At 63.4% G+C, this 26622-nt stretch overlaps 8 non-coding genes across 8 annotated transcripts; all 8 read right to left on the reverse strand.

The window, feature by feature from the left end:
• Positions 1-657: 657 nt before the first annotated feature.
• On the reverse strand, positions 658-776 carry LOC142865077 (5S ribosomal RNA). Its single transcript, XR_012915378.1, has one exon. It is a non-coding gene; the product is annotated as a 5S ribosomal RNA (ribosomal RNA).
• A 3529-nt stretch (positions 777-4305) lies between these two features.
• Positions 4306-4424, reverse strand: LOC142865078 (5S ribosomal RNA). Its single transcript, XR_012915379.1, has one exon. It is a non-coding gene; the product is annotated as a 5S ribosomal RNA (ribosomal RNA).
• A 3528-nt stretch (positions 4425-7952) lies between these two features.
• On the reverse strand, positions 7953-8071 carry LOC142865079 (5S ribosomal RNA). Its single transcript, XR_012915380.1, has one exon. It is a non-coding gene; the product is annotated as a 5S ribosomal RNA (ribosomal RNA).
• Positions 8072-11602: 3531 nt separating this feature from the next.
• On the reverse strand, positions 11603-11721 carry LOC142865080 (5S ribosomal RNA). The gene has a single exon (XR_012915381.1). It is a non-coding gene; the product is annotated as a 5S ribosomal RNA (ribosomal RNA).
• Positions 11722-15243: 3522 nt separating this feature from the next.
• On the reverse strand, positions 15244-15362 carry LOC142865081 (5S ribosomal RNA). Its single transcript, XR_012915382.1, has one exon. It is a non-coding gene; the product is annotated as a 5S ribosomal RNA (ribosomal RNA).
• A 3541-nt stretch (positions 15363-18903) lies between these two features.
• LOC142865082 (5S ribosomal RNA) lies at positions 18904-19022 on the reverse strand. Its single transcript, XR_012915383.1, has one exon. It is a non-coding gene; the product is annotated as a 5S ribosomal RNA (ribosomal RNA).
• Positions 19023-22560: 3538 nt separating this feature from the next.
• Positions 22561-22679, reverse strand: LOC142865292 (5S ribosomal RNA). Its single transcript, XR_012915595.1, has one exon. It is a non-coding gene; the product is annotated as a 5S ribosomal RNA (ribosomal RNA).
• A 3538-nt stretch (positions 22680-26217) lies between these two features.
• On the reverse strand, positions 26218-26336 carry LOC142865083 (5S ribosomal RNA). Its single transcript, XR_012915384.1, has one exon. It is a non-coding gene; the product is annotated as a 5S ribosomal RNA (ribosomal RNA).
• Positions 26337-26622: the final 286 nt, after the last annotated feature.

The following is a 26622-nucleotide window of genomic DNA, read 5'->3' on the forward strand; positions in this document are numbered from 1 at the left end:
TGGGAGAGGGCAACGTACCCGACCTTAACATTGGTACCCCCACAATACGCTGGAACAACATCAGAGGTTAATGAATAAGAACACAGGGGGGAGGGGGGCACGGGCAACACATGTCACCTTAATACTTGGACTCCCATCATCTGCTTGAAAAGAGAGAGAAAAGAAAATGCAATCATAGAGATAAGAGACACTTTTTAAACATAATGAATCCGAAGAGAAAAGTAAAAGGAGGCCTGTGGAGCAGGTCTGGGTGTGACTCCGGATCCCCCAACATCAGGTGCCACCACCAAAGATTCCTACGTGTAGCCCATAGAACCCCAAAAGCAACGGGACGAGTTCTGGTCACATACTCCCTCAAAATGACATCCTGGCCTTCTTCTGGAACTCCCTCCCCTCTCAGACTCTCAAGGTTTCCTCCAGCGTGTCGGTTCCCACAGAGCAGACCTTTGGTCTGAGACCTGACAGTCCAGAAGCCACGCATGCTGCCGCGTGACGGCGGTGTCGCGGCTTGGGACAAGAGGAGGCCCCACGGTGCGGGCTGGGGCGCCAGGCACCGCGGCGGGCGCTGAGGGTGGGGGTGACCCCCACCCCGGGCCGCCGACTCGCTCCCAGAAAGGGGACAGAACAAGAGGCAAAACAAAAAAAAAAAAAAGAAGAAGCCTACGGCACCCGGTATTCCCAGGCGGTCTCCCATCCAAGTACTAACCAGGCCCGACCCTGCTTAGCTTCCGAGACCAGACGAGATCGGGCGCGTTCAGGGTGGTGTGGCCCTAGACGGCGGAGGGCGCCCCTGCCCCGCTCAAGAAGCCGAGCCTCTCTGCGCTTCCCCGCCGCCTCCTCCCCCCGCCCCAGGCCCCGCGCCGGCGCTGACCCGCACCGGGCCGGGCCTGTTGAGTTCACCGGCCGGGTCCGGCGGGCTCCGAGGGACGGGGGTGACAGGCGGGGCGGGGCGGGCAGGGAGCGGCGGGCCGGGGTGGGGGGCTGTCTCTCTATACACACACACACACACACACACACACACACTCACACTCACACTCACTCACTCACACTCACACAAGATGCGCCTCCACGGCTGGACTCGCCAAGGTGGAGACCTTCCAGCCCCCTTCCTCTCCTCGCCTGGCCCACCCCCAGCTCGTGGCCGCCGCCGCCGCCGCCGCCGCCGCCGCCGATTGCGCACGCGCGGGTCGCCTGCCCTTTGACCCCAGGCAGGGGCCGCCATCCCCACAACCCCTTTCAGCTGCGCCCCCCACCCTGTGGGTGGGCTGCCGCCTATTCCCCCGGGCCCGGGCTGGGGCACAGCGCATGGGGGAGGGGAGCGAGTGTATGGGGCGTCTCTCTCTCTCTCTAGGGATGTGTCCCATGGGTGGGGTGGCGTGGTTTGTGGGGCGCTGAAGAAATCAGTCCCCTCCATCTCCTACCTCTGGAAAACGCCCAAGCCCTTGGAGAACTGCCGGCAACGCGACCGTGGGGGCCGGGAACCTCCTCTGGGTCCTCCTGTGGCCCAGTCCAAGGGGCCTGGGCCTGGCCGGGGCTGCATTAGACCCCGACCACCCTGGCGTGTGGACTCGCTAAAAATCGGCGATTAGATATTGGATTCCAGCTTCATTGAGGTCATTTCACTAATGAGTGCACCGGAAAGAGTTTCCTAATCCATCTGTGAGGGTGGCAACTGAAAGAGAATTTTAAAGCTGACAGAATAGGCGAGGAAAGGCATAGGAGATTTCCACACCCAGTAAGGAAGCCTTTCCCGAAATGGAAGAAAGAAACGAGCAAACAGAAACACCGGTAGCCCGCCAGGATCAGAGTCTGCCCCCGAGAGAAAGTACCCTGACCAGGTTCACCCGTGGGTGGGTGGCGAGCTAGCGGCATTCAGAAGAGCGAGGCCCGCAGTCTGTGCAGAAGACACCTGCACTCGGGTGTGTGTGGCGGCACGATTCACAAGCAGCTCCAGATGTTAAGCCAAGGAGAAGCCAGGGAGTTCCCAACGCCCCAGGTGTCCTCAGCCCACGACTGGCTGCTGGGGGAATGCGAAGCCCGGCTCCTTGTCTCAGAGCCCTTGTCTCAGAGCGGGACAACCAGGAGGTGTGACGTACACCCCGGGGTTCCCAGGAGGATCAGGCTGAAGCTGGGACTTGGCCTGAAAGTGTCCCCTCGCATGGCCACCCCCTTCCCCTTCCTGCTCCTCTACTCCTGGTGCCCCTCCATCCAGGGGCCAGACCTTAAAGAGTCACCCGCAAGAGAATCCTGGTCCCAAAGGAGCCTTCTGGGGGACCCGTGCTGAGAGAGGTTGTGGGCATGGCCCGCTGGGGCTCTGCCCGACCCAGGGCTGAGAGATGCAACCTCCCAGCTCTGGGTCCCTGCAGGGGAAGCGTTGGCAAGCACAGGGCCAGTCCTCCAAAGGCCCAGGTGCAGGGAGCCCAGGCCAAGCAGCCTGTGGAAGAAGCCACCCCGGGAACACGACTGCAGGCCACGGCCCTTCCCACCTCCTCCTCCTCCTCCTCCTGCTCCTCCACCCCCCCCGACCTCCCACCCCCCCACCCCACCCCCCGACATGGCGCAGGGCTCAGAGACACCTCAGACACTTGCTACCCAAAGTGCAAAGGGCATCAGTTGCTCCTCCAAACCCCCCCCCCGCCCAGCAGACCGCGTTGTCCAGCCAGCCCCCGGGCCTCCCTGGGGTGCCCAGCACAAAAGTGCAGACAACCACCGGACCCTCAATCTCAGTTTTCGGATGTTTTTGCCACTCTAAGGACCCGCAGGCCAGCTGGGCCTTCTGGCAGGACAGAGAGCCCCGGAATCCGACGTGGAGAGCTGGGTGTACGTCCCCACGAGGAGGCGGTCCCCACCTCCGCGGCTCTCCCCTTGCGGGGGGGAAAAGCAGCCACGGGGCCTCAGAGAAGACACCAGGCTGGGCGCCCGCCCCACAGTGGGGGCACGTCCCCCGCAGGCCACTTAGCGCCGGCCGCCGGCCGGCGGACGGTTGGGTGGCGCGAGACGCTGCGGCCGCCCTGCTACCGGGTTCCTGGGAGGGCGTCCTGGAACCAGCGTCCACACCAAGCCCTTGGAAGGCCCAGGCGACGGAGGAGCCCCGTCAGGCAGGGGCCGAGGACGGTGACGGCCCGGGCGGGGAGGAGCGTGTCAGGCAGGGGCAGAGGACGGTGACAGGTGACAGGCCGGGCGGGAAGGAGTCAGTCAGGCAGGGGCCGAGGAGGAGACGGGCTGGGTAAGGGTTAGGGTTAGAGTCAGGGCACAAGTCACAATCGCAAAGACCTGGAAGCGACCCGAGTGCCCATCGACCCACGAGTGCGTAAATGAAATGTGGCGCGTGGACACCACGGAGTGCTATTCAGCTAGGAGGAGCAGCGGTGAGAGGGCACCTCTCGTGGTTCTCCTGGCCAGAGCTGGAACCCGTTCCAGTAAGCCAGGTAGCCCAAGAATGGACACACGAGCACCACGTGCTCGCGCTCACCAGCAAATGGGTACGAACCGATGGACACCTAAGTGGACACAGAGGAATCACCTTCATCGGGTGGGTGTCGGGCGGGTGGGGGGAGGGGATGGGCATACACCTCCATTAGGAACGGGGTGGGTGCGCACCGACTGGGGGATGGGCGCACTTGAGGCTCTGACCCGAGGGGGGAGGCTGGGAGAGGGCAACGTACCCGACCTTAACATTGGTACCCCCACAATACGCTGGAACAACATCAGAGGTTAATGAATAAGAACACAGGGGGGAGGGGGGCACGGGCAACACATGTCACCTTAATACTTGGACTCCCATCATCTGCTTGAAAAGAGAGAGAAAAGAAAATGCAATCATAGAGATAAGAGACACTTTTTAAACATAATGAATCCGAAGAGAAAAGTAAAAGGAGGCCTGTGGAGCAGGTCTGGGTGTGACTCCGGATCCCCCAACATCAGGTGCCACCACCAAAGATTCCTACGTGTAGCCCATAGAACCCCAAAAGCAACGGGACGAGTTCTGGTCACATACTCCCTCAAAATGACATCCTGGCCTTCTTCTGGAACTCCCTCCCCTCTCAGACTCTCAAGGTTTCCTCCAGCGTGTCGGTTCCCACAGAGCAGACCTTTGGTCTGAGACCTGACAGTCCAGAAGCCACGCATGCTGCCGCGTGACGGCGGTGTCGCGGCTTGGGACAAGAGGAGGCCCCACGGTGCGGGCTGGGGCGCCAGGCACCGCGGCGGGCGCTGAGGGTGGGGGTGACCCCCACCCCGGGCCGCCGACTCGCTCCCAGAAAGGGGACAGAACAAGAGGCAAAACAAAAAAAAAAAAAAAGAAGAAGCCTACGGCACCCGGTATTCCCAGGCGGTCTCCCATCCAAGTACTAACCAGGCCCGACCCTGCTTAGCTTCCGAGACCAGACGAGATCGGGCGCGTTCAGGGTGGTGTGGCCCTAGACGGCGGAGGGCGCCCCTGCCCCGCTCAAGAAGCCGAGCCTCTCTGCGCTTCCCCGCCGCCTCCTCCCCCCGCCCCAGGCCCCGCGCCGGCGCTGACCCGCACCGGGCCGGGCCTGTTGAGTTCACCGGCCGGGTCCGGCGGGCTCCGAGGGACGGGGGTGACAGGCGGGGCGGGGCGGGCAGGGAGCGGCGGGCCGGGGTGGGGGGCTGTCTCTCTATACACACACACACACACACACACACACACACTCACACTCACACTCACTCACTCACACTCACACAAGATGCGCCTCCACGGCTGGACTCGCCAAGGTGGAGACCTTCCAGCCCCCTTCCTCTCCTCGCCTGGCCCACCCCCAGCTCGTGGCCGCCGCCGCCGCCGCCGCCGCCGCCGCCGATTGCGCACGCGCGGGTCGCCTGCCCTTTGACCCCAGGCAGGGGCCGCCATCCCCACAACCCCTTTCAGCTGCGCCCCCCACCCTGTGGGTGGGCTGCCGCCTATTCCCCCGGGCCCGGGCTGGGGCACAGCGCATGGGGGAGGGGAGCGAGTGTATGGGGCGTCTCTCTCTCTCTCTAGGGATGTGTCCCATGGGTGGGGTGGCGTGGTTTGTGGGGCGCTGAAGAAATCAGTCCCCTCCATCTCCTACCTCTGGAAAACGCCCAAGCCCTTGGAGAACTGCCGGCAACGCGACCGTGGGGGCCGGGAACCTCCTCTGGGTCCTCCTGTGGCCCAGTCCAAGGGGCCTGGGCCTGGCCGGGGCTGCATTAGACCCCGACCACCCTGGCGTGTGGACTCGCTAAAAATCGGCGATTAGATATTGGATTCCAGCTTCATTGAGGTCATTTCACTAATGAGTGCACCGGAAAGAGTTTCCTAATCCATCTGTGAGGGTGGCAACTGAAAGAGAATTTTAAAGCTGACAGAATAGGCGAGGAAAGGCATAGGAGATTTCCACACCCAGTAAGGAAGCCTTTCCCGAAATGGAAGAAAGAAACGAGCAAACAGAAACACCGGTAGCCCGCCAGGATCAGAGTCTGCCCCCGAGAGAAAGTACCCTGACCAGGTTCACCCGTGGGTGGGTGGCGAGCTAGCGGCATTCAGAAGAGCGAGGCCCGCAGTCTGTGCAGAAGACACCTGCACTCGGGTGTGTGTGGCGGCACGATTCACAAGCAGCTCCAGATGTTAAGCCAAGGAGAAGCCAGGGAGTTCCCAACGCCCCAGGTGTCCTCAGCCCACGACTGGCTGCTGGGGGAATGCGAAGCCCGGCTCCTTGTCTCAGAGCCCTTGTCTCAGAGCGGGACAACCAGGAGGTGTGACGTACACCCCGGGGTTCCCAGGAGGATCAGGCTGAAGCTGGGACTTGGCCTGAAAGTGTCCCCTCGCATGGCCACCCCCTTCCCCTTCCTGCTCCTCTACTCCTGGTGCCCCTCCATCCAGGGGCCAGACCTTAAAGAGTCACCCGCAAGAGAATCCTGGTCCCAAAGGAGCCTTCTGGGGGACCCGTGCTGAGAGAGGTTGTGGGCATGGCCCGCTGGGGCTCTGCCCGACCCAGGGCTGAGAGATGCAACCTCCCAGCTCTGGGTCCCTGCAGGGGAAGCGTTGGCAAGCACAGGGCCAGTCCTCCAAAGGCCCAGGTGCAGGGAGCCCAGGCCAAGCAGCCTGTGGAAGAAGCCACCCCGGGAACACGACTGCAGGCCACGGCCCTTCCCACCTCCTCCTCCTCCTCCTCCTGCTCCTCCACCCCCCCCGACCTCCCACCCCCCCACCCCACCCCCCGACATGGCGCAGGGCTCAGAGACACCTCAGACACTTGCTACCCAAAGTGCAAAGGGCATCAGTTGCTCCTCCAAACCCCCCCCCCGCCCAGCAGACCGCGTTGTCCAGCCAGCCCCCGGGCCTCCCTGGGGTGCCCAGCACAAAAGTGCAGACAACCACCGGACCCTCAATCTCAGTTTTCGGATGTTTTTGCCACTCTAAGGACCCGCAGGCCAGCTGGGCCTTCTGGCAGGACAGAGAGCCCCGGAATCCGACGTGGAGAGCTGGGTGTACGTCCCCACGAGGAGGCGGTCCCCACCTCCGCGGCTCTCCCCTTGCGGGGGGGAAAAGCAGCCACGGGGCCTCAGAGAAGACACCAGGCTGGGCGCCCGCCCCACAGTGGGGGCACGTCCCCCGCAGGCCACTTAGCGCCGGCCGCCGGCCGGCGGACGGTTGGGTGGCGCGAGACGCTGCGGCCGCCCTGCTACCGGGTTCCTGGGAGGGCGTCCTGGAACCAGCGTCCACACCAAGCCCTTGGAAGGCCCAGGCGACGGAGGAGCCCCGTCAGGCAGGGGCCGAGGACGGTGACGGCCCGGGCGGGGAGGAGCGTGTCAGGCAGGGGCAGAGGACGGTGACAGGTGACAGGCCGGGCGGGAAGGAGTCAGTCAGGCAGGGGCCGAGGAGGAGACGGGCTGGGTAAGGGTTAGGGTTAGAGTCAGGGCACAAGTCACAATCGCAAAGACCTGGAAGCGACCCGAGTGCCCATCGACCCACGAGTGCGTAAATGAAATGTGGCGCGTGGACACCACGGAGTGCTATTCAGCTAGGAGGAGCAGCGGTGAGAGGGCACCTCTCGTGGTTCTCCTGGCCAGAGCTGGAACCCGTTCCAGTAAGCCAGGTAGCCCAAGAATGGACACACGAGCACCACGTGCTCGCGCTCACCAGCAAATGGGTACGAACCGATGGACACCTAAGTGGACACAGAGGAATCACCTTCATCGGGTGGGTGTCGGGCGGGTGGGGGGAGGGGATGGGCATACACCTCCATTAGGAACGGGGTGGGTGCGCACCGACTGGGGGATGGGCGCACTTGAGGCTCTGACCCGAGGGGGGAGGCTGGGAGAGGGCAACGTACCCGACCTTAACATTGGTACCCCCACAATACGCTGGAACAACATCAGAGGTTAATGAATAAGAACACAGGGGGGAGGGGGGCACGGGCAACACATGTCACCTTAATACTTGGACTCCCATCATCTGCTTGAAAAGAGAGAGAAAAGAAAATGCAATCATAGAGATAAGAGACACTTTTTAAACATAATGAATCCGAAGAGAAAAGTAAAAGGAGGCCTGTGGAGCAGGTCTGGGTGTGACTCCGGATCCCCCAACATCAGGTGCCACCACCAAAGATTCCTACGTGTAGCCCATAGAACCCCAAAAGCAACGGGACGAGTTCTGGTCACATACTCCCTCAAAATGACATCCTGGCCTTCTTCTGGAACTCCCTCCCCTCTCAGACTCTCAAGGTTTCCTCCAGCGTGTCGGTTCCCACAGAGCAGACCTTTGGTCTGAGACCTGACAGTCCAGAAGCCACGCATGCTGCCGCGTGACGGCGGTGTCGCGGCTTGGGACAAGAGGAGGCCCCACGGTGCGGGCTGGGGCGCCAGGCACCGCGGCGGGCGCTGAGGGTGGGGGTGACCCCCACCCCGGGCCGCCGACTCGCTCCCAGAAAGGGGACAGAACAAGAGGCAAAACAAAAAAAAAAAAAAGAAGAAGCCTACGGCACCCGGTATTCCCAGGCGGTCTCCCATCCAAGTACTAACCAGGCCCGACCCTGCTTAGCTTCCGAGACCAGACGAGATCGGGCGCGTTCAGGGTGGTGTGGCCCTAGACGGCGGAGGGCGCCCCTGCCCCGCTCAAGAAGCCGAGCCTCTCTGCGCTTCCCCGCCGCCTCCTCCCCCCGCCCCAGGCCCCGCGCCGGCGCTGACCCGCACCGGGCCGGGCCTGTTGAGTTCACCGGCCGGGTCCGGCGGGCTCCGAGGGACGGGGGTGACAGGCGGGGCGGGGCGGGCAGGGAGCGGCGGGCCGGGGTGGGGGGCTGTCTCTCTATACACACACACACACACACACACACACACACTCACACTCACACTCACTCACTCACACTCACACAAGATGCGCCTCCACGGCTGGACTCGCCAAGGTGGAGACCTTCCAGCCCCCTTCCTCTCCTCGCCTGGCCCACCCCCAGCTCGTGGCCGCCGCCGCCGCCGCCGCTGCCGCCGCCGCCAATTGCGCACGCGCGGGTCGCCTGCCCTTTGACCCCAGGCAGGGGCCGCCATCCCCACAACCCCTTTCAGCTGCGCCCCCCACCCTGTGGGTGGGCTGCCGCCTATTCCCCCGGGCCCGGGCTGGGGCACAGCGCATGGGGGAGGGGAGCGAGTGTATGGGGCGTCTCTCTCTCTCTCTAGGGATGTGTCCCATGGGTGGGGTGGCGTGGTTTGTGGGGCGCTGAAGAAATCAGTCCCCTCCATCTCCTACCTCTGGAAAACGCCCAAGCCCTTGGAGAACTGCCGGCAACGCGACCGTGGGGGCCGGGAACCTCCTCTGGGTCCTCCTGTGGCCCAGTCCAAGGGGCCTGGGCCTGGCCGGGGCTGCATTAGACCCCGACCACCCTGGCGTGTGGACTCGCTAAAAATCGGCGATTAGATATTGGATTCCAGCTTCATTGAGGTCATTTCACTAATGAGTGCACCGGAAAGAGTTTCCTAATCCATCTGTGAGGGTGGCAACTGAAAGAGAATTTTAAAGCTGACAGAATAGGCGAGGAAAGGCATAGGAGATTTCCACACCCAGTAAGGAAGCCTTTCCCGAAATGGAAGAAAGAAACGAGCAAACAGAAACACCGGTAGCCCGCCAGGATCAGAGTCTGCCCCCGAGAGAAAGTACCCTGACCAGGTTCACCCGTGGGTGGGTGGCGAGCTAGCGGCATTCAGAAGAGCGAGGCCCGCAGTCTGTGCAGAAGACACCTGCACTCGGGTGTGTGTGGCGGCACGATTCACAAGCAGCTCCAGATGTTAAGCCAAGGAGAAGCCAGGGAGTTCCCAACGCCCCAGGTGTCCTCAGCCCACGACTGGCTGCTGGGGGAATGCGAAGCCCGGCTCCTTGTCTCAGAGCCCTTGTCTCAGAGCGGGACAACCAGGAGGTGTGACGTACACCCCGGGGTTCCCAGGAGGATCAGGCTGAAGCTGGGACTTGGCCTGAAAGTGTCCCCTCGCATGGCCACCCCCTTCCCCTTCCTGCTCCTCTACTCCTGGTGCCCCTCCATCCAGGGGCCAGACCTTAAAGAGTCACCCGCAAGAGAATCCTGGTCCCAAAGGAGCCTTCTGGGGGACCCGTGCTGAGAGAGGTTGTGGGCATGGCCCGCTGGGGCTCTGCCCGACCCAGGGCTGAGAGATGCAACCTCCCAGCTCTGGGTCCCTGCAGGGGAAGCGTTGGCAAGCACAGGGCCAGTCCTCCAAAGGCCCAGGTGCAGGGAGCCCAGGCCAAGCAGCCTGTGGAAGAAGCCACCCCGGGAACACGACTGCAGGCCACGGCCCTTCCCACCTCCTCCTCCTCCTCCTCCTGCTCCTCCACCCCCCCCCGACCTCCCACCCCCCCACCCCACCCCCCGACATGGCGCAGGGCTCAGAGACACCTCAGACACTTGCTACCCAAAGTGCAAAGGGCATCAGTTGCTCCTCCAAACCCCCCCCGTGCCCAGCAGACCGCGTTGTCCAGCCAGCCCCCGGGCCTCCCTGGGGTGCCCAGCACAAAAGTGCAGACAACCACCGGACCCTCAATCTCAGTTTTCGGATGTTTTTGCCACTCTAAGGACCCGCAGGCCAGCTGGGCCTTCTGGCAGGACAGAGAGCCCCGGAATCCGACGTGGAGAGCTGGGTGTACGTCCCCACGAGGAGGCGGTCCCCACCTCCGCGGCTCTCCCCTTGCGGGGGGGAAAAGCAGCCACGGGGCCTCAGAGAAGACACCAGGCTGGGCGCCCGCCCCACAGTGGGGGCACGTCCCCCGCAGGCCACTTAGCGCCGGCCGCCGGCCGGCGGACGGTTGGGTGGCGCGAGACGCTGCGGCCGCCCTGCTACCGGGTTCCTGGGAGGGCGTCCTGGAACCAGCGTCCACACCAAGCCCTTGGAAGGCCCAGGCGACGGAGGAGCCCCGTCAGGCAGGGGCCGAGGACGGTGACGGCCCGGGCGGGGAGGAGCGTGTCAGGCAGGGGCAGAGGACGGTGACAGGTGACAGGCCGGGCGGGAAGGAGTCAGTCAGGCAGGGGCCGAGGAGGAGACGGGCTGGGTAAGGGTTAGGGTTAGAGTCAGGGCACAAGTCACAATCGCAAAGACCTGGAAGCGACCCGAGTGCCCATCGACCCACGAGTGCGTAAATGAAATGTGGCGCGTGGACACCACGGAGTGCTATTCAGCTAGGAGGAGCAGCGGTGAGAGGGCACCTCTCGTGGTTCTCCTGGCCAGAGCTGGAACCCGTTCCAGTAAGCCAGGTAGCCCAAGAATGGACACACGAGCACCACGTGCTCGCGCTCACCAGCAAATGGGTACGAACCGATGGACACCTAAGTGGACACAGAGGAATCACCTTCATCGGGTGGGTGTCGGGCGGGTGGGGGGAGGGGATGGGCATACACCTCCATTAGGAACGGGGTGGGTGCGCACCGACTGGGGGATGGGCGCACTTGAGGCTCTGACCCGAGGGGGGAGGCTGGGAGAGGGCAACGTACCCGACCTTAACATTGGTACCCCCACAATACGCTGGAACAACATCAGAGGTTAATGAATAAGAACACAGGGGGGAGGGGGGCACGGGCAACACATGTCACCTTAATACTTGGACTCCCATCATCTGCTTGAAAAGAGAGAGAAAAGAAAATGCAATCATAGAGATAAGAGACACTTTTTAAACATAATGAATCCGAAGAGAAAAGTAAAAGGAGGCCTGTGGAGCAGGTCTGGGTGTGACTCCGGATCCCCCAACATCAGGTGCCACCACCAAAGATTCCTACGTGTAGCCCATAGAACCCCAAAAGCAACGGGACGAGTTCTGGTCACATACTCCCTCAAAATGACATCCTGGCCTTCTTCTGGAACTCCCTCCCCTCTCAGACTCTCAAGGTTTCCTCCAGCGTGTCGGTTCCCACAGAGCAGACCTTTGGTCTGAGACCTGACAGTCCAGAAGCCACGCATGCTGCCGCGTGACGGCGGTGTCGCGGCTTGGGACAAGAGGAGGCCCCACGGTGCGGGCTGGGGCGCCAGGCACCGCGGCGGGCGCTGAGGGTGGGGGTGACCCCCACCCCGGGCCGCCGACTCGCTCCCAGAAAGGGGACAGAACAAGAGGCAAAACAAAAAAAAAAAAAGAAGAAGCCTACGGCACCCGGTATTCCCAGGCGGTCTCCCATCCAAGTACTAACCAGGCCCGACCCTGCTTAGCTTCCGAGACCAGACGAGATCGGGCGCGTTCAGGGTGGTGTGGCCCTAGACGGCGGAGGGCGCCCCTGCCCCGCTCAAGAAGCCGAGCCTCTCTGCGCTTCCCCGCCGCCTCCTCCCCCCGCCCCAGGCCCCGCGCCGGCGCTGACCCGCACCGGGCCGGGCCTGTTGAGTTCACCGGCCGGGTCCGGCGGGCTCCGAGGGACGGGGGTGACAGGCGGGGCGGGGCGGGCAGGGAGCGGCGGGCCGGGGTGGGGGGCTGTCTCTCTATACACACACACACACACACACACACTCACACTCACACTCACTCACTCACACTCACACAAGATGCGCCTCCACGGCTGGACTCGCCAAGGTGGAGACCTTCCAGCCCCCTTCCTCTCCTCGCCTGGCCCACCCCCAGCTCGTGGCCGCCGCCGCCGCCGCCGCCGCCGCCGATTGCGCACGCGCGGGTCGCCCGCCCTTTGACCCCAGGCAGGGGCCGCCATCCCCACAACCCCTTTCAGCTGCGCCCCCCACCCTGTGGGTGGGCTGCCGCCTATTCCCCCGGGCCCGGGCTGGGGCACAGCGCATGGGGGAGGGGAGCGAGTGTATGGGGCGTCTCTCTCTCTCTCTAGGGATGTGTCCCATGGGTGGGGTGGCGTGGTTTGTGGGGCGCTGAAGAAATCAGTCCCCTCCATCTCCTACCTCTGGAAAACGCCCAAGCCCTTGGAGAACTGCCGGCAACGCGACCGTGGGGGCCGGGAACCTCCTCTGGGTCCTCCTGTGGCCCAGTCCAAGGGGCCTGGGCCTGGCCGGGGCTGCATTAGACCCCGACCACCCTGGCGTGTGGACTCGCTAAAAATCGGCGATTAGATATTGGATTCCAGCTTCATTGAGGTCATTTCACTAATGAGTGCACCGGAAAGAGTTTCCTAATCCATCTGTGAGGGTGGCAACTGAAAGAGAATTTTAAAGCTGACAGAATAGGCGAGGAAAGGCATAGGAGATTTCCACACCCAGTAAGGAAGCCTTTCCCGAAATGGAAGAAAGAAACGAGCAAACAGAAACACCGGTAGCCCGCCAGGATCAGAGTCTGCCCCCGAGAGAAAGTACCCTGACCAGGTTCACCCGTGGGTGGGTGGCGAGCTAGCGGCATTCAGAAGAGCGAGGCCCGCAGTCTGTGCAGAAGACACCTGCACTCGGGTGTGTGTGGCGGCACGATTCACAAGCAGCTCCAGATGTTAAGCCAAGGAGAAGCCAGGGAGTTCCCAACGCCCCAGGTGTCCTCAGCCCACGACTGGCTGCTGGGGGAATGCGAAGCCCGGCTCCTTGTCTCAGAGCCCTTGTCTCAGAGCGGGACAACCAGGAGGTGTGACGTACACCCCGGGGTTCCCAGGAGGATCAGGCTGAAGCTGGGACTTGGCCTGAAAGTGTCCCCTCGCATGGCCACCCCCTTCCCCTTCCTGCTCCTCTACTCCTGGTGCCCCTCCATCCAGGGGCCAGACCTTAAAGAGTCACCCGCAAGAGAATCCTGGTCCCAAAGGAGCCTTCTGGGGGACCCGTGCTGAGAGAGGTTGTGGGCATGGCCCGCTGGGGCTCTGCCCGACCCAGGGCTGAGAGATGCAACCTCCCAGCTCTGGGTCCCTGCAGGGGAAGCGTTGGCAAGCACAGGGCCAGTCCTCCAAAGGCCCAGGTGCAGGGAGCCCAGGCCAAGCAGCCTGTGGAAGAAGCCACCCCGGGAACACGACTGCAGGCCACGGCCCTTCCCACCTCCTCCTCCTCCTCCTCCTGCTCCTCCACCCCCCCCCGACCTCCCACCCCCCCACCCCACCCCCCGACATGGCGCAGGGCTCAGAGACACCTCAGACACTTGCTACCCAAAGTGCAAAGGGCATCAGTTGCTCCTCCAAACCCCCCCCCCTGCCCAGCAGACCGCGTTGTCCAGCCAGCCCCCGGGCCTCCCTGGGGTGCCCAGCACAAAAGTGCAGACAACCACCGGACCCTCAATCTCAGTTTTCGGATGTTTTTGCCACTCTAAGGACCCGCAGGCCAGCTGGGCCTTCTGGCAGGACAGAGAGCCCCGGAATCCGACGTGGAGAGCTGGGTGTACGTCCCCACGAGGAGGCGGTCCCCACCTCCGCGGCTCTCCCCTTGCGGGGGGGAAAAGCAGCCACGGGGCCTCAGAGAAGACACCAGGCTGGGCGCCCGCCCCACAGTGGGGGCACGTCCCCCGCAGGCCACTTAGCGCCGGCCGCCGGCCGGCGGACGGTTGGGTGGCGCGAGACGCTGCGGCCGCCCTGCTACCGGGTTCCTGGGAGGGCGTCCTGGAACCAGCGTCCACACCAAGCCCTTGGAAGGCCCAGGCGACGGAGGAGCCCCGTCAGGCAGGGGCCGAGGACGGTGACGGCCCGGGCGGGGAGGAGCGTGTCAGGCAGGGGCAGAGGACGGTGACAGGTGACAGGCCGGGCGGGAAGGAGTCAGTCAGGCAGGGGCCGAGGAGGAGACGGGCTGGGTAAGGGTTAGGGTTAGAGTCAGGGCACAAGTCACAATCGCAAAGACCTGGAAGCGACCCGAGTGCCCATCGACCCACGAGTGCGTAAATGAAATGTGGCGCGTGGACACCACGGAGTGCTATTCAGCTAGGAGGAGCAGCGGTGAGAGGGCACCTCTCGTGGTTCTCCTGGCCAGAGCTGGAACCCGTTCCAGTAAGCCAGGTAGCCCAAGAATGGACACACGAGCACCACGTGCTCGCGCTCACCAGCAAATGGGTACGAACCGATGGACACCTAAGTGGACACAGAGGAATCACCTTCATCGGGTGGGTGTCGGGCGGGTGGGGGGAGGGGATGGGCATACACCTCCATTAGGAACGGGGTGGGTGCGCACCGACTGGGGGATGGGCGCACTTGAGGCTCTGACCCGAGGGGGGAGGCTGGGAGAGGGCAACGTACCCGACCTTAACATTGGTACCCCCACAATACGCTGGAACAACATCAGAGGTTAATGAATAAGAACACAGGGGGGAGGGGGGCACGGGCAACACATGTCACCTTAATACTTGGACTCCCATCATCTGCTTGAAAAGAGAGAGAAAAGAAAATGCAATCATAGAGATAAGAGACACTTTTTAAACATAATGAATCCGAAGAGAAAAGTAAAAGGAGGCCTGTGGAGCAGGTCTGGGTGTGACTCCGGATCCCCCAACATCAGGTGCCACCACCAAAGATTCCTACGTGTAGCCCATAGAACCCCAAAAGCAACGGGACGAGTTCTGGTCACATACTCCCTCAAAATGACATCCTGGCCTTCTTCTGGAACTCCCTCCCCTCTCAGACTCTCAAGGTTTCCTCCAGCGTGTCGGTTCCCACAGAGCAGACCTTTGGTCTGAGACCTGACAGTCCAGAAGCCACGCATGCTGCCGCGTGACGGCGGTGTCGCGGCTTGGGACAAGAGGAGGCCCCACGGTGCGGGCTGGGGCGCCAGGCACCGCGGCGGGCGCTGAGGGTGGGGGTGACCCCCACCCCGGGCCGCCGACTCGCTCCCAGAAAGGGGACAGAACAAGAGGCAAAACAAAAAAAAAAAAAAAGAAGAAGCCTACGGCACCCGGTATTCCCAGGCGGTCTCCCATCCAAGTACTAACCAGGCCCGACCCTGCTTAGCTTCCGAGACCAGACGAGATCGGGCGCGTTCAGGGTGGTGTGGCCCTAGACGGCGGAGGGCGCCCCTGCCCCGCTCAAGAAGCCGAGCCTCTCTGCGCTTCCCCGCCGCCTCCTCCCCCCGCCCCAGGCCCCGCGCCGGCGCTGACCCGCACCGGGCCGGGCCTGTTGAGTTCACCGGCCGGGTCCGGCGGGCTCCGAGGGACGGGGGTGACAGGCGGGGCGGGGCGGGGCGGGGCGGGCAGGGAGCGGCGGGCCGGGGTGGGGGGCTGTCTCTCGATACACACACACACACACACACACACACACTCACACTCACTCACTCACACTCACACAAGATGCGCCTCCACGGCTGGACTCGCCAAGGTGGAGACCTTCCAGCCCCCTTCCTCTCCTCGCCTGGCCCACCCCCAGCTCGTGGCCGCCGCCGCCGCCGCCGCCGCCGCCGCCGCCGCCGCCGATTGCGCACGCGCGGGTCGCCCGCCCTTTGACCCCAGGCAGGGGCCGCCATCCCCACAACCCCTTTCAGCTGCGCCCCCCACCCTGTGGGTGGGCTGCCGCCTATTCCCCCGGGCCCGGGCTGGGGCACAGCGCATGGGGGAGGGGAGCGAGTGTATGGGGCGTCTCTCTCTCTCTCTAGGGATGTGTCCCATGGGTGGGGTGGCGTGGTTTGTGGGGCGCTGAAGAAATCAGTCCCCTCCATCTCCTACCTCTGGAAAACGCCCAAGCCCTTGGAGAACTGCCGGCAACGCGACCGTGGGGGCCGGGAACCTCCTCTGGGTCCTCCTGTGGCCCAGTCCAAGGGGCCTGGGCCTGGCCGGGGCTGCATTAGACCCCGACCACCCTGGCGTGTGGACTCGCTAAAAATCGGCGATTAGATATTGGATTCCAGCTTCATTGAGGTCATTTCACTAATGAGTGCACCGGAAAGAGTTTCCTAATCCATCTGTGAGGGTGGCAACTGAAAGAGAATTTTAAAGCTGACAGAATAGGCGAGGAAAGGCATAGGAGATTTCCACACCCAGTAAGGAAGCCTTTCCCGAAATGGAAGAAAGAAACGAGCAAACAGAAACACCGGTAGCCCGCCAGGATCAGAGTCTGCCCCCGAGAGAAAGTACCCTGACCAGGTTCACCCGTGGGTGGGTGGCGAGCTAGCGGCATTCAGAAGAGCGAGGCCCGCAGTCTGTGCAGAAGACACCTGCACTCGGGTGTGTGTGGCGGCACGATTCACAAGCAGCTCCAGATGTTAAGCCAAGGAGAAGCCAGGGAGTTCCCAACGCCCCAGGTGTCCTCAGCCCACGACTGGCTGCTGGGGGAATGCGAAGCCCGGCTCCTTGTCTCAGAGCCCTTGTCTCAGAGCGGGACAACCAGGAGGTGTGACGTACACCCCGGGGTTCCCAGGAGGATCAGGCTGAAGCTGGGACTTGGCCTGAAAGTGTCCCCTCGCATGGCCACCCCCTTCCCCTTCCTGCTCCTCTACTCCTGGTGCCCCTCCATCCAGGGGCCAGACCTTAAAGAGTCACCCGCAAGAGAATCCTGGTCCCAAAGGAGCCTTCTGGGGGACCCGTGCTGAGAGAGGTTGTGGGCATGGCCCGCTGGGGCTCTGCCCGACCCAGGGCTGAGAGATGCAACCTCCCAGCTCTGGGTCCCTGCAGGGGAAGCGTTGGCAAGCACAGGGCCAGTCCTCCAAAGGCCCAGGTGCAGGGAGCCCAGGCCAAGCAGCCTGTGGAAGAAGCCACCCCGGGAACACGACTGCAGGCCACGGCCCTTCCCACCTCCTCCTCCTCCTCCTCCTGCTCCTCCACACCCCCCGACCTCCCACCCCCCCACCCCACCCCCCGACATGGCGCAGGGCTCAGAGACACCTCAGACACTTGCTACCCAAAGTGCAAAGGGCATCAGTTGCTCCTCCAAACCCCCCCCCCCTGCCCAGCAGACCGCGTTGTCCAGCCAGCCCCCGGGCCTCCCTGGGGTGCCCAGCACAAAAGTGCAGACAACCACCGGACCCTCAATCTCAGTTTTCGGATGTTTTTGCCACTCTAAGGACCCGCAGGCCAGCTGGGCCTTCTGGCAGGACAGAGAGCCCCGGAATCCGACGTGGAGAGCTGGGTGTACGTCCCCACGAGGAGGCGGTCCCCACCTCCGCGGCTCTCCCCTTGCGGGGGGGAAAAGCAGCCACGGGGCCTCAGAGAAGACACCAGGCTGGGCGCCCGCCCCACAGTGGGGGCACGTCCCCCGCAGGCCACTTAGCGCCGGCCGCCGGCCGGCGGACGGTTGGGTGGCGCGAGACGCTGCGGCCGCCCTGCTACCGGGTTCCTGGGAGGGCGTCCTGGAACCAGCGTCCACACCAAGCCCTTGGAAGGCCCAGGCGACGGAGGAGCCCCGTCAGGCAGGGGCCGAGGACGGTGACGGCCCGGGCGGGGAGGAGCGTGTCAGGCAGGGGCAGAGGACGGTGACAGGTGACAGGCCGGGCGGGAAGGAGTCAGTCAGGCAGGGGCCGAGGAGGAGACGGGCTGGGTAAGGGTTAGGGTTAGAGTCAGGGCACAAGTCACAATCGCAAAGACCTGGAAGCGACCCGAGTGCCCATCGACCCACGAGTGCGTAAATGAAATGTGGCGCGTGGACACCACGGAGTGCTATTCAGCTAGGAGGAGCAGCGGTGAGAGGGCACCTCTCGTGGTTCTCCTGGCCAGAGCTGGAACCCGTTCCAGTAAGCCAGGTAGCCCAAGAATGGACACACGAGCACCACGTGCTCGCGCTCACCAGCAAATGGGTACGAACCGATGGACACCTAAGTGGACACAGAGGAATCACCTTCATCGGGTGGGTGTCGGGCGGGTGGGGGGAGGGGATGGGCATACACCTCCATTAGGAACGGGGTGGGTGCGCACCGACTGGGGGATGGGCGCACTTGAGGCTCTGACCCGAGGGGGGAGGCTGGGAGAGGGCAACGTACCCGACCTTAACATTGGTACCCCCACAATACGCTGGAACAACATCAGAGGTTAATGAATAAGAACACAGGGGGGAGGGGGGCACGGGCAACACATGTCACCTTAATACTTGGACTCCCATCATCTGCTTGAAAAGAGAGAGAAAAGAAAATGCAATCATAGAGATAAGAGACACTTTTTAAACATAATGAATCCGAAGAGAAAAGTAAAAGGAGGCCTGTGGAGCAGGTCTGGGTGTGACTCCGGATCCCCCAACATCAGGTGCCACCACCAAAGATTCCTACGTGTAGCCCATAGAACCCCAAAAGCAACGGGACGAGTTCTGGTCACATACTCCCTCAAAATGACATCCTGGCCTTCTTCTGGAACTCCCTCCCCTCTCAGACTCTCAAGGTTTCCTCCAGCGTGTCGGTTCCCACAGAGCAGACCTTTGGTCTGAGACCTGACAGTCCAGAAGCCACGCATGCTGCCGCGTGACGGCGGTGTCGCGGCTTGGGACAAGAGGAGGCCCCACGGTGCGGGCTGGGGCGCCAGGCACCGCGGCGGGCGCTGAGGGTGGGGGTGACCCCCACCCCGGGCCGCCGACTCGCTCCCAGAAAGGGGACAGAACAAGAGGCAAAACAAAAAAAAAAAAAAGAAGAAGCCTACGGCACCCGGTATTCCCAGGCGGTCTCCCATCCAAGTACTAACCAGGCCCGACCCTGCTTAGCTTCCGAGACCAGACGAGATCGGGCGCGTTCAGGGTGGTGTGGCCCTAGACGGCGGAGGGCGCCCCTGCCCCGCTCAAGAAGCCGAGCCTCTCTGCGCTTCCCCGCCGCCTCCTCCCCCCGCCCCAGGCCCCGCGCCGGCGCTGACCCGCACCGGGCCGGGCCTGTTGAGTTCACCGGCCGGGTCCGGCGGGCTCCGAGGGACGGGGGTGACAGGCGGGGCGGGGCGGGGCGGGGCGGGCAGGGAGCGGCGGGCCGGGGTGGGGGGCTGTCTCTCGATACACACACACACACACACACACACACACTCACACTCACTCACTCACACTCACACAAGATGCGCCTCCACGGCTGGACTCGCCAAGGTGGAGACCTTCCAGCCCCCTTCCTCTCCTCGCCTGGCCCACCCCCAGCTCGTGGCCGCCGCCGCCGCCGCCGCCGCCGCCGCCGCCGCCGCCGATTGCGCACGCGCGGGTCGCCCGCCCTTTGACCCCAGGCAGGGGCCGCCATCCCCACAACCCCTTTCAGCTGCGCCCCCCACCCTGTGGGTGGGCTGCCGCCTATTCCCCCGGGCCCGGGCTGGGGCACAGCGCATGGGGGAGGGGAGCGAGTGTATGGGGCGTCTCTCTCTCTCTCTAGGGATGTGTCCCATGGGTGGGGTGGCGTGGTTTGTGGGGCGCTGAAGAAATCAGTCCCCTCCATCTCCTACCTCTGGAAAACGCCCAAGCCCTTGGAGAACTGCCGGCAACGCGACCGTGGGGGCCGGGAACCTCCTCTGGGTCCTCCTGTGGCCCAGTCCAAGGGGCCTGGGCCTGGCCGGGGCTGCATTAGACCCCGACCACCCTGGCGTGTGGACTCGCTAAAAATCGGCGATTAGATATTGGATTCCAGCTTCATTGAGGTCATTTCACTAATGAGTGCACCGGAAAGAGTTTCCTAATCCATCTGTGAGGGTGGCAACTGAAAGAGAATTTTAAAGCTGACAGAATAGGCGAGGAAAGGCATAGGAGATTTCCACACCCAGTAAGGAAGCCTTTCCCGAAATGGAAGAAAGAAACGAGCAAACAGAAACACCGGTAGCCCGCCAGGATCAGAGTCTGCCCCCGAGAGAAAGTACCCTGACCAGGTTCACCCGTGGGTGGGTGTCGAGCTAGCGGCATTCAGAAGAGCGAGGCCCGCAGTCTGTGCAGAAGACACCTGCACTCGGGTGTGTGTGGCGGCACGATTCACAAGCAGCTCCAGATGTTAAGCCAAGGAGAAGCCAGGGAGTTCCCAACGCCCCAGGTGTCCTCAGCCCACGACTGGCTGCTGGGGGAATGCGAAGCCCGGCTCCTTGTCTCAGAGCCCTTGTCTCAGAGCGGGACAACCAGGAGGTGTGACGTACACCCCGGGGTTCCCAGGAGGATCAGGCTGAAGCTGGGACTTGGCCTGAAAGTGTCCCCTCGCATGGCCACCCCCTCCCCTTCCTGCTCCTCTACTCCTGGTGCCCCTCCATCCAGGGGCCAGACCTTAAAGAGTCACCCGCAAGAGAATCCTGGTCCCAAAGGAGCCTTCTGGGGGACCCGTGCTGAGAGAGGTTGTGGGCATGGCCCGCTGGGGCTCTGCCCGACCCAGGGCTGAGAGATGCAACCTCCCAGCTCTGGGTCCCTGCAGGGGAAGCGTTGGCAAGCACAGGGCCAGTCCTCCAAAGGCCCAGGTGCAGGGAGCCCAGGCCAAGCAGCCTGTGGAAGAAGCCACCCCGGGAACACGACTGCAGGCCACGGCCCTTCCCACCTCCTCCTCCTCCTCCTCCTGCTCCTCCACACCCCCCGACCTCCCACCCCCCCACCCCACCCCCCGACATGGCGCAGGGCTCAGAGACACCTCAGACACTTGCTACCCAAAGTGCAAAGGGCATCAGTTGCTCCTCCAAACCCCCCCCCTGCCCAGCAGACCGCGTTGTCCAGCCAGCCCCCGGGCCTCCCTGGGGTGCCCAGCACAAAAGTGCAGACAACCACCGGACCCTCAATCTCAGTTTTCGGATGTTTTTGCCACTCTAAGGACCCGCAGGCCAGCTGGGCCTTCTGGCAGGACAGAGAGCCCCGGAATCCGACGTGGAGAGCTGGGTGTACGTCCCCACGAGGAGGCGGTCCCCACCTCCGCGGCTCTCCCCTTGCGGGGGGGAAAAGCAGCCACGGGGCCTCAGAGAAGACACCAGGCTGGGCGCCCGCCCCACAGTGGGGGCACGTCCCCCGCAGGCCACTTAGCGCCGGCCGCCGGCCGGCGGACGGTTGGGTGGCGCGAGACGCTGCGGCCGCCCTGCTACCGGGTCCCTGGGAGGGCGTCCTGGAACCAGCGTCCACACCAAGCCCTTGGAAGGCCCAGGCGACGGAGGAGCCCCGTCAGGCAGGGGCCGAGGACGGTGACGGCCCGGGCGGGGAGGAGCGTGTCAGGCAGGGGCAGAGGACGGTGACAGGTGACAGGCCGGGCGGGAAGGAGTCAGTCAGGCAGGGGCCGAGGAGGAGACGGGCTGGGTAAGGGTTAGGGTTAGAGTCAGGGCACAAGTCACAATCGCAAAGACCTGGAAGCGACCCGAGTGCCCATCGACCCACGAGTGCGTAAATGAAATGTGGCGCGTGGACACCACGGAGTGCTATTCAGCTAGGAGGAGCAGCGGTGAGAGGGCACCTCTCGTGGTTCTCCTGGCCAGAGCTGGAACCCGTTCCAGTAAGCCAGGTAGCCCAAGAATGGACACACGAGCACCACGTGCTCGCGCTCACCAGCAAATGGGTACGAACCGATGGACACCTAAGTGGACACAGAGGAATCACCTTCATCGGGTGGGTGTCGGGCGGGTGGGGGGAGGGGATGGGCATACACCTCCATTAGGAACGGGGTGGGTGCGCACCGACTGGGGGATGGGCGCACTTGAGGCTCTGACCCGAGGGGGGAGGCTGGGAGAGGGCAACGTACCCGACCTTAACATTGGTACCCCCACAATACGCTGGAACAACATCAGAGGTAAATGAATAAGAACACAGGGGGGAGGGGGGCACGGGCAACACATGTCACCTTAATACTTGGACTCCCATCATCTGCTTGAAAAGAGAGAGAAAAGAAAATGCAATCATAGAGATAAGAGACACTTTTTAAACATAATGAATCCGAAGAGAAAAGTAAAAGGAGGCCTGTGGAGCAGGTCTGGGTGTGACTCCGGATCCCCCAACATCAGGTGCCACCACCAAAGATTCCTACGTGTAGCCCATAGAACCCCAAAAGCAACGGGACGAGTTCTGGTCACATACTCCCTCAAAATGACATCCTGGCCTTCTTCTGGAACTCCCTCCCCTCTCAGACTCTCAAGGTTTCCTCCAGCGTGTCGGTTCCCACAGAGCAGACCTTTGGTCTGAGACCTGACAGTCCAGAAGCCACGCATGCTGCCGCGTGACGGCGGTGTCGCGGCTTGGGACAAGAGGAGGCCCCACGGTGCAGGCTGGGGCGCCAGGCACCGCGGCGGGCGCTGAGGGTGGGGGTGACCCCCACCCCGGGCCGCCGACTCGCTCCCAGAAAGGGGACAGAACAAGAGGCAAAACAAAAAAAAAAAAAAGAAGAAGCCTAAGGCACCCGGTATTCCCAGGCGGTCTCCCATCCAAGTACTAACCAGGCCCGACCCTGCTTAGCTTCCGAGACCAGACGAGATCGGGCGCGTTCAGGGTGGTGTGGCCCTAGACGGCGGAGGGCGCCCCTGCCCCGCTCAAGAAGCCGAGCCTCTCTGCGCTTCCCCGCCGCCTCCTCCCCCCGCCCCAGGCCCCGCGCCGGCGCTGACCCGCACCGGGCCGGGCCTGTTGAGTTCACCGGCCGGGTCCGGCGGGCTCCGAGGGATGGGGGTGACAGGCGGGGCGGGGCGGGGCGGGGCGGGCAGGGAGCGGCGGGCCGGGGTGGGGGACTGTCTCTCGATACACACACACACACACACACACACACACACTCACACTCACTCACTCACACTCACACAAGATGCGCCTCCACGGCTGCACTCGCCAAGGTGGAGACCTTCCAGCCCCCTTCCTCTCCTCGCCTGGCCCACCCCCAGCTCGTGGCCGCCGCCGCCGTCGCCGCCGCCGCCGCCGCCGATTGCGCACGCGCGGGTCGCCCGCCCTTTGACCCCAGGCAGGGGCCGCCATCCCCACAACCCCTTTCAGCTGCGCCCCCCACCCTGTGGGTGGGCTGCCGCCTATTCCCCCGGGCCCGGGCTGGGGCACAGCGCATGGGGGAGGGGAGCGAGTGTATGGGGCGTCTCTCTCTCTCTCTAGGGATGTGTCCCATGGGTGGGGTGGCGTGGTTTGTGGGGCGCTGAAGAAATCAGTCCCCTCCATCTCCTACCTCTGGAAAACGCCCAAGCCCTTGGAGAACTGCCGGCAACGCGACCGTGGGGGCCGGGAACCTCCTCTGGGTCCTCCTGTGGCCCAGTCCAAGGGGCCTGGGCCTGGCCGGGGCTGCATTAGACCCCGACCACCCTGGCGTGTGGACTCGCTAAAAATCGGCGATTAGATATTGGATTCCAGCTTCATTGAGGTCATTTCACTAATGAGTGCACCGGAAAGAGTTTCCTAATCCATCTGTGAGGGTGGCAACTGAAAGAGAATTTTAAAGCTGACAGAATAGGCGAGGAAAGGCATAGGAGATTTCCACACCCAGTAAGGAAGCCTTTCCCGAAATGGAAGAAAGAAACGAGCAAACAGAAACACCGGTAGCCCGCCAGGATCAGAGTCTGCCCCCGAGAGAAAGTACCCTGACCAGGTTCACCCGTGGGTGGGTGGCGAGCTAGCGGCATTCAGAAGAGCGAGGCCCGCAGTCTGTGCAGAAGACACCTGCACTCGGGTGTGTGTGGCGGCACGATTCACAAGCAGCTCCAGATGTTAAGCCAAGGAGAAGCCAGGGAGTTCCCAACGCCCCAGGTGTCCTCAGCCCACGACTGGCTGCTGGGGGAATGCGAAGCCCGGCTCCTTGTCTCAGAGCCCTTGTCTCAGAGCGGGACAACCAGGAGGTGTGACGTACACCCCGGGGTTCCCAGGAGGATCAGGCTGAAGCTGGGACTTGGCCTGAAAGTGTCCCCTCGCATGGCCACCCCCTTCCCCTTCCTGCTCCTCTACTCCTGGTGCCCCTCCATCCAGGGGCCAGACCTTAAAGAGTCACCCGCAAGAGAATCCTGGTCCCAAAGGAGCCTTCTGGGGGACCCGTGCTGAGAGAGGTTGTGGGCATGGCCCGCTGGGGCTCTGCCCGACCCAGGGCTGAGAGATGCAACCTCCCAGCTCTGGGTCCCTGCAGGGGAAGCGTTGGCAAGCACAGGGCCAGTCCTCCAAAGGCCCAGGTGCAGGGAGCCCAGGCCAAGCAGCCTGTGGAAGAAGCCACCCCGGGAACACGACTGCAGGCCACGGCCCTTCCCACCTCCTCCTCCTCCTCCTCCTGCTCCTCCACCCCCCCCCGACCTCCCACCCCCCCACCCCACCCCCCGACATGGCGCAGGGCTCAGAGACACCTCAGACACTTGCTACCCAAAGTGCAAAGGGCATCAGTTGCTCCTCCAAACCCCCCCCCCCTGCCCAGCAGACCGCGTTGTCCAGCCAGCCCCCGGGCCTCCCTGGGGTGCCCAGCACAAAAGTGCAGACAACCACCGGACCCTCAATCTCAGTTTTCGGATGTTTTTGCCACTCTAAGGACCCGCAGGCCAGCTGGGCCTTCTGGCAGGACAGAGAGCCCCGGAATCCGACGTGGAGAGCTGGGTGTACGTCCCCACGAGGAGGCGGTCCCCACCTCCGCGGCTCTCCCCTTGCGGGGGGGAAAAGCAGCCACGGGGCCTCAGAGAAGACACCAGGCTGGGCGCCCGCCCCACAGTGGGGGCACGTCCCCCGCAGGCCACTTAGCGCCGGCCGCCGGCCGGCGGACGGTTGGGTGGCGCGAGACGCTGCGGCCGCCCTGCTACCGGGTCCCTGGGAGGGCGTCCTGGAACCAGCGTCCACACCAAGCCCTTGGAAGGCCCAGGCGACGGAGGAGCCCCGTCAGGCAGGGGCCGAGGACGGTGACGGCCCGGGCGGGGAGGAGCGTGTCAGGCAGGGGCAGAGGACGGTGACAGGTGACAGGCCGGGCGGGAAGGAGTCAGTCAGGCAGGGGCCGAGGAGGAGACGGGCTGGGTAAGGGTTAGGGTTAGAGTCAGGGCACAAGTCACAATCGCAAAGACCTGGAAGCGACCCGAGTGCCCATCGACCCACGAGTGCGTAAATGAAATGTGGCGCGTGGACACCACGGAGTGCTATTCAGCTAGGAGGAGCAGCGGTGAGAGGGCACCTCTCGTGGTTCTCCTGGCCAGAGCTGGAACCCGTTCCAGTAAGCCAGGTAGCCCAAGAATGGACACACGAGCACCACGTGCTCGCGCTCACCAGCAAATGGGTACGAACCGATGGACACCTAAGTGGACACAGAGGAATCACCTTCATCGGGTGGGTGTCGGGCGGGTGGGGGGAGGGGATGGGCATACACCTCCATTAGGAATGGGGTGGGTGCGCACCGACTGGGGGATGGGCGCACTTGAGGCTCTGACCCGAGGGGGGAGGCTGGGAGAGGGCAACGTACCCGACCTTAACATTGGTACCCCCACAATACGCTGGAACAACATCAGAGGTAAATGAATAAGAACACAGGGGGGAGGGGGGCACGGGCAACACATGTCACCTTAATACTTGGACTCCCATCATCTGCTTGAAAAGAGAGAGAAAAGAAAATGCAATCATAGAGATAAGAGACACTTTTTAAAAATAATGAATCCGAAGAGAAAAGTAAAAGGAGGCCTGTGGAGCAGGTCTGGGTGTGACTCCGGATCCCCCAACATCAGGTGCCACCACCAAAGATTCCTACGTGTAGCCCATAGAACCCCAAAAGCAACGGGACGAGTTCTGGTCACATACTCCCTCAAAATGACATCCTGGCCTTCTTCTGGAACTCCCTCCCCTCTCAGACTCTCAAGGTTTCCTCCAGCGTGTCGGTTCCCACAGAGCAGACCTTTGGTCTGAGACCTGACAGTCCAGAAGCCACGCATGCTGCCGCGTGACGGCGGTGTCGCGGCTTGGGACAAGAGGAGGCCCCACGGTGCGGGCTGGGGCGCCAGGCACCGCGGCGGGCGCTGAGGGTGGGGGTGACCCCCACCCCGGGCCGCCGACTCGCTCCCAGAAAGGGGACAGAACAAGAGGCAAAACAAAAAAAAAAAAAAGAAGAAGCCTACGGCACCCGGTATTCCCAGGCGGTCTCCCATCCAAGTACTAACCAGGCCCGACCCTGCTTAGCTTCCGAGACCAGACGAGATCGGGCGCGTTCAGGGTGGTGTGGCCCTAGACGGCGGAGGGCGCCCCTGCCCCGCTCAAGAAGCCGAGCCTCTCTGCGCTTCCCCGCCGCCTCCTCCCCCCGCCCCAGGCCCCGCGCCGGCGCTGACCCGCACCGGGCCGGGCCTGTTGAGTTCACCGGCCGGGTCCGGCGGGCTCCGAGGGACGGGGGTGACAGGCGGGGCGGGGCGGGCAGGGAGCGGCGGGCCGGGGTGGGGGGCTGTCTCTCTATACACACACACACACACACACACACACACACTCACACTCACACTCACTCACTCACACTCACACAAGATGC

The sequence above is a fragment of the Microcebus murinus genome, chromosome 28, assembly GCF_040939455.1.
Source record: "Microcebus murinus isolate Inina chromosome 28, M.murinus_Inina_mat1.0, whole genome shotgun sequence".
NCBI lineage: Eukaryota > Metazoa > Chordata > Mammalia > Primates > Cheirogaleidae > Microcebus > Microcebus murinus.